This window comes from Pseudonaja textilis, chromosome 2 (genome assembly GCF_049901715.1).
Source record: "Pseudonaja textilis isolate UNSWEBS1 chromosome 2, rPseTex1.2, whole genome shotgun sequence".
Classification (NCBI taxonomy): domain Eukaryota; kingdom Metazoa; phylum Chordata; class Lepidosauria; order Squamata; family Elapidae; genus Pseudonaja; species Pseudonaja textilis.
Genome location: NC_141991.1, coordinates 19,991,450 through 19,999,474, shown reverse-complemented (window position 1 = coordinate 19,999,474; position 8,025 = coordinate 19,991,450). Strand labels below are relative to the sequence as shown.

At 40.4% G+C, this 8,025-nt stretch overlaps 1 long non-coding RNA gene across 1 annotated transcript; it reads right to left on the bottom strand.

The window, feature by feature from the left end:
- Positions 1 to 5,027: 5,027 nt before the first annotated feature.
- Positions 5,028 to 7,317, bottom strand: LOC148126792 (uncharacterized). The gene is made up of 3 exons (XR_015742527.1): positions 7,181 to 7,317; positions 5,740 to 5,961; positions 5,028 to 5,278 (listed from the first exon to the last, which is right to left on the bottom strand). It is a non-coding gene; the product is annotated as an uncharacterized LOC148126792 (long non-coding RNA).
- Positions 7,318 to 8,025: the final 708 nt, after the last annotated feature.

The following is an 8,025-nucleotide window of genomic DNA, read 5'->3' as shown; positions in this document are numbered from 1 at the left end:
GATTTCAATGCAAAGACACAACTTTTTTGAACTGAATGTACAAAATCCTTAATAAAGGAACGACAAGTTACAAAATGCAAGATTAGTCAATATAGATGCAATCTAGAAATTATTTACAATACTGCCAAATATAATTTTTATCCATCAGTCCAAAAATATTTGTCAAATATTTGTCAAAATAAAAGTCATTCCCATGTATTTGCCAATATAGCAAATTTTGATAAGTTACAACTGCAAACTATACCTTATGTTTTGTCCACTTCTAGTCAACAGATATAAACTGCCATGCCTTTCTCATAGCTAGTCATAAAATTATATCAAATTATTGAGGTGAGAGCTACTTGAATAGGTTGATGAAGATTCGCAGTCATCCAGGTAAAGTTGTTTGAAAGTTGAGTTATGGCAACTGGATTTTACCTTGCTGATTCAAAATGTTTCCCTGCTTATCCAAGTAACTCATTCAATCTGAGCAAATTGGTTATGGGGATCCCATATATGTCATCCAGGGAGGTTTCATTCCTCACCAAATCTGGATAGACAAGAGAGTCATTGGTATCTAAATATTCCTAAATCCTTTACCTCAGATGAGTCATTAAATATGCCTCCCTAATGAACCTGTGTAGTGGTTTTAATTTTCTTGGGGACTAATAAAAGAGCAGCATAAAATACGGGGAAAGGTTATGTCATACCTCTGCTGAGAAAAGCGTTTTTCACTTTGTCATAAATGGATTCACTCCTCTCATTTTCCTTGTCTAAAATGTCAACATTATTGTCCTCAAAAGAGTGTCTTTTTTTCTTTTCTTTTCAATGAAGGTATACTGTTGATTCTGGTCCTGTGGTGTTGCTTCTTCTGTGTTGGGCCATCCTTTTAAAAAGCTGCTTGTTTCTAGAGCACTGAACATCCTTCGCTGCCCTGGACTGCATACAATAAATTACTCTTACGTTTTGGTGCCCAATCTTTAGGACGGACAAACCTCTGTCTCAGTGTGTTGGTGGGTTTGAAGAATACAAGTATATGGTGTTTTTCAAATATCCATTTTAGCTATCCACCATGTAAGGAATAACCGGATTCTTCCACTGAAGATGCTGATTTCATAAAGGTTTAGTTTGGATACCCACAGACCTTAAGAGGTGTCATCAGGTGCCTATTTTCTTTCTTTTGGGCATCTTTGACAGCAGGGATGTTTCTGCCCTGTAATGTAGTGTCCTTATGACTCCTAGTTTGTATTGAAGTGGGTGGTGGGAGTCAAACAGCAGGTATTGGTCTGTGTATGTGTATATGGGGTATGTGTGTGTCCTGTAGATTTCTATTTCAGAGGGTGTATTTTCCTTTTTACATGACTGTAAAAAAAACGATGACTATGTCTTTGTTTTGACTGGTCATTAAAGATTTTTCAGGGTCTCTTAGGGTATTTTTTTGTGGTTGTTGCAAATGTAACGGTGTTTAGTACTGCATCTCCCCGAGCTGGCTTCGGCATCATCATCCAAAAACGCAGTCTCCTCCATTTCCCATGACTTCCAACCTGCAATAGAAGCAGAAATTAGGCACTTGGAAATATCCCCCACACTGCAATACCAAAGAGGTCCAGAGTTTACAGTTCATCTAGCTGAGCCTTGCCTTCTCAAAGGTGATTCTGCAGATTGTTCCCCAATTCATCTATGGGGTAGTATTGACTGTACAGTACTGCTGTGTCCCAGGAGCTCTACATTCTGGACTAATTCTGAGCAGGCTATTTGTACAGGCAGTCCACAATTAGGACTGGAATTTCCATTGCTTAAGCAAAGCAGTTGTTAACTGAGTTGTGCCCAATTTTATAACTTTTTTTTTTTGCTTTGCTATAGTTAAGCGAGTCACTGCAGTTGTTGATTGAATCAAATGATTTTAAGCAGATCCAGCTTTCCCTGAAGTTGCTTCTTGGGAAGGTCACAAAAGTGGCAAACTCGACCCCAGTATGCTGCAACCATTCTAACTGTTTTGCTAGCAAACTAGGCACCCCAGGATGACATGGAGCCCATCAATTGATTTATTTGATTGTTATCAACTGGGAGGGGGGTGTTATTGGGTTTAGTATTGTTCTTTTATTTCTATAAGCTACCCAAAGTCACTATGAGTGAATTGGGTAGCCATATAAATTTTGCTAACAAATAAATATGAGCTACTTGACCAAATTTTGATCATGTGATCATGGGGATACTAATGATGATTGTAATTGTGTGGATCAATCACAAGTCTTTTTTACCAGTGCTATTGTAACTTTTAAATGTTTGCTAAATGAATGGCTGTAAATCGAGGACTACCCATAATGCATTTCAAGTTTCATTAGTAAGGCCAAATCTTTTTAGAGGGCAACTCCTGAATACTGGAAGCCAGCAGGTTCTTTCTAGGATCAGTCCTGAGCTGCATGGAGCCTCAGTGAAGGCATTTAACTTTTGGCTCTTGCCAACTGAAAAGGAAAGAGGAAGATTCACAATGAATTTTCTCCATCTAGCCACTTCAAGATTGATTTGATTTTTTCTTGAGGCCAAGCCAAAAGACATTGTCTCTTGTGAACATCTTCATAAAAGCCTTTAAAAAAACAAACAAAATTGTACACGTTGGAAATTTGCACTGCTAGACCTCCAGCTGAACTTATACATAGGATAAAGAAACTAAGGTTATCTTTTGAGCAGTAATTAACCCTAATAAAACATACCTAGTAGTTCTTTGGTGAGCAGCAAAATGGTAGGCACTAGTTAACTTTAAAAAAATAAAATTTAAACCTTTTGCAGAAGGGAAAACTCTGATTTTCCTAGAATGGATCTTGGCAATGTCTACAGTTTTACTACTGGCTTTCTGATTTGGGGATAGTTATCAGAGGTTTCCAAGTTTCTAAGCAGGAAAAAATGAAAGAAGCAGATGACAGCTGTTGTAGAGCGGCGGAATAACCTGAGGCGAACATGGAGCGAACTTCAGCTTTACTTTATTGTAACAATAAAGGGTTGCCGCGGCTGCCGCGCTAACAAGGTAGCCAGCCGGCAGACAACAGCTGATGCGGTTGATAGCTCCCTTTATAGCCGGCTGTCAAACGGCATCAGCCAATAGGAACGGTCCGTGTTCCCGCTGGAAACACGGACCGGAGTGAAGACTTCAGCTCAGTCTTTTCCGAACACCACACTCCTTCCACCCAGAACGGAACTTGCGTATTCCTTCAGATAACCCGGGCACTTGCACAGGCGACCAGATCTTCTAGGTTCTGACGAAGCTGCTGCTGGAAGGAACTTTTCTGCTTGTTGGACAACTTCAGGCGTCTCGGCTTCAGGTGTCTCTGGGTGAGGGACAGCTGGCTGCTCAGGTAGGCTTGCGTTCCTGTCAGATTTGCGGGAAGTTTCTTCGGGTGCCAGCGGTTTCTCTGTTGCAGGAACGTCTTGAGGGCCATCTGCAGACAAACTCCAACGCCTTCTCAGTTGATCGATATGGCGACGCCAGATGTGCTCGTCTTGCAGTTGGACCCTGTAAGACTTAAGACCAATTACCGCCACAATCTGCCCAGGCATCCACAAAGGGTGTCCCACATAATTCCGGGCATAGACCTGGTCATTTTCAGCGAACTCCCTTGCCTGGCTATTTGATCCTAGGGGCGTGACTGGCGCATAATATGGATGGAGTCTGTCTAAAGTAGTCCTCAGACGTTTACCCATGAGAAGTTCAGCCGGGGACCTATTAGTGGTGGCACAGGGAGTCGTGTGCTGGTTTAGAAGATACTTAGCAAGCCTAGATCTGATTGCTCTTTCAGCCAGGCCATTACTGGCAGGATGAGAAGGAGCTGTAAGTGAGTGCCTGATTCCCAGGTTAGCTAGGAAGACCTCAAACTCACAGGAAGTAAACTGGGGGCCGTTATCAGACACGATAGTGTCAGGGAGGCCATGGGTAGCGAATATACTTGATAGAGCCTTAGTGACAACTTCTGAAGTTGTGGTGGGCATCAAGGTCAGCTCTACCCATTTAGAAAAAGAATCAACCATCACCAGGAATGTACGCCCGTGAAAGGGGCCAGCCAGATCAATATGCACCCGGGACCAAGGGGTCCCAGAATCTTCCCACCTGCCTGGAGTGGATGTGGGTGGAGCAGGTCTGGTAACTTGGCATGGCTGACAAGCATTCACCCAACTTGTAATTTGAGCATCCATGCCCGGCCACCATACATAACTGCGAGCTAAGGCTTTCATTCTGACAATGCTGGGATGCCCTTCATGCAGGACCTTTAAAACTGAGGCTTGCAACTTGGAAGGGATAACTACCCTAGTTCCCCAAAGTAAACAGCCTTGCAAAGAAGACAGTTCTTGCTGGCAAGTTTTGAAAGGCACGAATTCGGAGGCATAAGGAATTGCAGGCCACCCCCTTCCCACCCAGTCAAGGACTTGGACGATTACCTTGTCCTTGTCCCTGGCAGAGTAGGCAGCAATATCAAGGGTGGTGATGGGAAGTTTGAGATCGTTGACAGTAAGCTCTTAAAGTGACATTCAGCTCAGGAGTATCTTCGGCTCTTTTTTGTAGTGACTTCGCTTAGCAATTCTTTGCCCGGTTGCCTCTTATATGTATCCCTCCTTCATTGCCAGTGTTGTAGAGCGGCGGAATAACCTGAGGCGAACACAGAGCGAACTTCAGCTTTACTTTATTGTAACAATAAAGGGTTGCCGCGGCTGCCACGCTAACAAGACAGCCAGCTGGCAGACAACAGCTGATGCCGTTTGACAGCTCCCTTTTATAGCTGGCTGTCAAATGGCATCAGCTAATAGGAACGGTCCGTGTTCCCGCTGGAAACACGGACCAAAGTGAAGACTTCAGCTCAGTCTTTTCCAAACGCCACAACAGCAATGTTTATTTCAGTAAGATTCTTGGATTTTTAATTTTCTGCTTTCTAAAACTGGCAGTTTTTTGAACCTGGAGAAAATTAAAAGGATTTTAAAGCTTTTATTCATTAAGGCATCTAAGGAGGATTTTTTTTTAGTAATATTAGGAGAAAATCCTTTAACCTTTTCATGTTGTAGAAGAGCGTGCACCATCAGTGAAGCAACAATACTTCTATGGTGGCCAGTTACATTACTCACCATTTCCTCCTTTGTAATTTTGGCCAGGGAAGCATTATGCGACATACAGAAGTTCTGACTCTCCTTCCAGTTCTTTTCCTCTCTTGAAAGTTTATTTCAGTGTCCCTGATGTTCAGTCCAATCAGGTGGTTATGTAACAGGTATAGATTTTATTGTATCCTTTGAGGGGTTTTAATGGCACTAATGTTTCCTAGAACAGAGAAAGATGGAAAGAATAGACACTAATTTATCCTGTTCTTATGGGTAAGATGGGATCCTCCTGCTGAATCAGAACCTGTTAGTGAGTTCTGATAAAACCCAATCTAGATGAGAAGCCCCATATTCTAGCAGTTGTAATGATCTCCATCCTGCAATCCTCAGATTAATAGAGACTATGGACCTGAGCAGGGATTTGCATGCTGGATTTGGATCAAAGATACCAGATGCAAATCCATTTATTCAGCAAAAAGTTCACAAATCTATTTGTGGCATTTTCCACTAATTTGATAAATCTATCACACATTTGACCCACCTATTTCACATTTATTGCTTCTGGCAGGAAATCACTAAATAAAGCAATGTGTGTTTATTTATTTTACTTTTCAAACATCAAGATTTGTTCCAAATATTGGACCTGAAGTTTCCTGTATTGGATGAAGTAGATTACAGTACCTAAAAACTGGACAAGGCCAGTTTTTACATTTCTGATCGAAGTGCATTCAGCTTCATGAAGTCATGTGAGAAACAGCATTTCAAGGCAGAAGTATTGGAGTCAGGATTCCTTATCCAGGAAAAAGAGGAAACCACCGAAGATGAGGTGAGAAATGACAATTCCAATTATTGCCTTTTTGTGTTTATTGCAAGTTTATCTTTATTCGTTTGTCTTGATACGTTCTGCACCAAAAAAAGAAGAGAAACAAGATCCATCAGCGCTTATCTGCTACACCAAAAGAAGGTAGAGAAAAATCTGGATATCCCTGAGCAGAAAACCTTAAATAAAATATACACATTTCTAAGTTAATAAAGTTTTCTTCCTTTTGGGTTTTTAATTTCCAAGCTCAATAATTCTCCTCTTGAGTCAACTAAAGTGCCAGTATGAGTTTGATGAAAGAAAACTGAGCTACATGTTCTTACTGAGGAAATAAAACTGCTTAGGAGTTTTTACCTGTAATCCTCCCTTCCTCCCTCTCTCCCTCCCTCCCCATGATGGTTCTGGAGGCATTCTTGTAAATAAAGATGATGCTCCAGACTATATTTGCAGTTCATCTGGTTCAATTAAACAGAAGATTGAAACATAAAATAAAGTCAGGTCTAGTGAAGCAGGCCTGCAGAGTGTCGACTGGGAGGAACTAGAAGACAGGCCTTCTCTGCTGTAGCCCCTGCCTTGTGGGCTATTCCCCCTCAGAGAGTAGAATGGCCCCAACTCTGTTGGCCTCTCCCAGGCATTAAAAATCTGGCTAAGGACTTGGCCCTGGAGCTCGGAATGGGTGAAAGGCCCCATTTCTTGTCTTTACCATTAGTTGATTAATCATCTTAGCTGCTGTTTCTATTTCTTTTCTGGATATTTTTACTGTTTTATTGTTTTTAATTATTTTAATGGTGCTATAATTTTATAATTAAAATTATAGAACTACATCTAATTATATTATGTTCAAAAACTACAAATTATATTCTAATAATTATTATAATTATATTCTAAAACACCTATATTTGCCTTCATTCATTTAGAATTATACGCCACCCAGAGTCACTTGATTGAGTAGGGCAGTTATAGAAACTGAATAAGTAGAATTGATGATGCAGCAGGAAAACTGCATAAATGTCTGCACAGGGAGTGGGATAAAACCAGCCTGACATTTAACTGTTTGAGATAAACTACATACAGTCCTGGGAATAAATCCATTTTCCTCTTCTTCTTTTTGGAGCATCTTGGACAAGGAACATGTCCAGACATATCCATAGTAAAATCTGTACTTTTACATATTCAGAGCAGCCTTTCCACTCTCTCTTGTACATTTGATGTAAAGGACCTCTTAAAGCTTACTAGGATGTCAGCCTAGATCCCTCATTTGAGTGACTGGCTTCCTGATTTTGATATTATTATTATTACTACCTGGTTCTTCCTCCTGTCCACCTGCAGATCCATTGGAATGAGAGCCTTGCAGCTTTTTCTCCTCATCCATGTTCGACATTCCTGGATCTGTATGATCTGGAATTGGGAATGGAGCTGTCACAAGAAGGAGGGCCAGGATGCATACAGAAGCTGGGAAATTACTGCTAATTTCAAATAATCGCTTTTTATATAGAGAATACAGCCTCTGACAAAGTGTGTAGTAGAAAGTAATCTGTCATGCAAAGTTTATTATTACCATCAATAAATTGGGCAACATTTTTAGTAGAGGAGCAAAAAAAATCCAGCATTCTGTTATTTACTTCGTGTCAAAAGGGTTGAATTCAATTTATAATCCAAGTTGATCTTGGCTAATCTTAAAAAACCTTTCCCAAGTCATAATTTCAGAAAATTTTACAATAGAGACTCGGGCAGGAGATAATAGCTTATTTTTCTCTAAACACCAACCTCTTTTAATTCATTCATTTTTATTCAATTCAGTGACTTGCCCACTAGCTCCTGTATCTAGAATTTCTCTTAATCTCAAAAAAAATCTCCTTAAATCTTTAGAAAAAAAGTATCAGAATATATAATTCCATTATTAAAATTAATAAAGTATGAACTAAGAATGAAGAATGTGCTTTGCTGGACAAGTGCTTCGCGTAAGTAAGCAACATCCAGCAAAGACTGCAATCAATTGGATATCACCAGATAATCAGAGAAAAAGAGAAGGGCCAAAGAAAACCTGGCGCCAAGCATTACAGGAATATCTGAAAAACATCACTCTTTAATGGAAGGATGTGGAGACTAGCTGTGGACCAAGAACTATGGAATATGCTTGTAGCTCA